The sequence below is a fragment of the Buceros rhinoceros genome, unplaced genomic scaffold, assembly GCF_000710305.1.
Source record: "Buceros rhinoceros silvestris isolate BGI_N320 unplaced genomic scaffold, ASM71030v1 scaffold37417, whole genome shotgun sequence".
In the NCBI taxonomy this organism is placed as follows: domain Eukaryota; kingdom Metazoa; phylum Chordata; class Aves; order Bucerotiformes; family Bucerotidae; genus Buceros; species Buceros rhinoceros.
In genome coordinates, this window is record NW_010421021.1 from 1 (window position 1) to 481 (window position 481).

The following is a 481-nucleotide window of genomic DNA, read 5'->3' on the forward strand; positions in this document are numbered from 1 at the left end:
CGCGGTGTGCCCTGCCCGCCGGGGACCTGCGCCCACCCACGGTGGGCTCCCGTCAGGTGTGTGCGGTGCCCTGCGCAGGGGGCAGCCGGTCAGCACCGAATCGCCTCTGCAGCACCCGGGTGTCTGTCCGTGGCCTGAGCGCCGGGTAGAGTGACGGTTCGTTTAGTTTGGAAGGGTCTCCGAAGTCACCAAGTTTGGCCGGGTACCAAACCCACCGAAACTGATGCCGCTGCGGAGATGTACGAGGAATCCCGCGCCTGTGCGTCTCTTCCCCAAGGCGGGCAGCCGGTCAGCACCGAATCGCCTCTGCAGCACCCGGGTGTCTGTCCGTGGCCTGAGCGCCGGGTAGAGTGACGGTTCGTTTAGTTTGGAAGGGTCTCCGAAGTCACCAAGTTTGGCCGGGTACCAAACCCACCGAAACTGATGCCGCTGCGGAGATGTACGAGGAATCCCGCGCCTGTGCGTCTCTTCCCCAAGGCAC